Genomic DNA, 907 nt, shown 5'->3' on the forward strand with positions numbered 1-907 from the left:
GACATAGAAAGTTAATCTCAAAGGTGGCCGTCTGTTACATCTTTTATTTTTTTAAATATATATAGAGATGGAAAGTTAACCTCAGTTTCCTAGTATGAAAATGCTATTATTCATATATGTTCATATCTTGACAATGGCAGTAGTTAATATATGTTTTAAATACTGAATTCCCGTTTATTGATATTTTTATCATTTCTTATTAGTAAAGATAAGGCAGGCGATAGTTAATAATAAATTCATATGTCAGTCCAGGCCACCCCGTAGCTGCATGGCCGTTGGGGCACAGTGACATTCCTGTCCTCCTCCATCTATCCCTGTCGCCCGCCTCTCTGATACATTCCGTCCTGCTTTATTTCATCGGTCCATGTTTTTCTTGGCTGCTCTCTTCCCCTCTCTCCTTCAACGAAACCATGCACCACTGTGTATAAGGGACACTGGTCGTCGTCTGACATGGCCAAACCACTGTAGTTTTCACCTTCTTACGGTTTCCACCAGTGGTTCGTCTCTCCGATGATTGCAGTTATCTTTTTTTCAACTGTGGCATTCCTTGCTTCCATGTAATTCCTATCAAGCGTCAAAAGCATCTCATTTCGAATGCTGCTACTCTTTTTTTTCACTTTTTTGTTCAGTATTCATGATTCATATGCATACAGACAGTGATATAATTAGGGCTTTTAACAGCTTTGCCTTGGGGTTCATGTTGACACTTGTCGATTTTCATAATTTATTCAATATCACAAGTTGTGATGTTGCTATGGCTATTCTTTTCTTAATCTCACTCTGAGAAGTTATCTCCTCATTGATGGTTGATCCCAAATACTGGAATAATTTCACCTGCTTAATTTCTCCATTCACTCGGATGTTCGTATCTGGTACATCACGGTTTACCCTCATCTGTGGTGAAGTG

Source organism: Penaeus monodon, chromosome 28, assembly GCF_015228065.2.
Source record: "Penaeus monodon isolate SGIC_2016 chromosome 28, NSTDA_Pmon_1, whole genome shotgun sequence".
NCBI lineage: Eukaryota > Metazoa > Arthropoda > Malacostraca > Decapoda > Penaeidae > Penaeus > Penaeus monodon.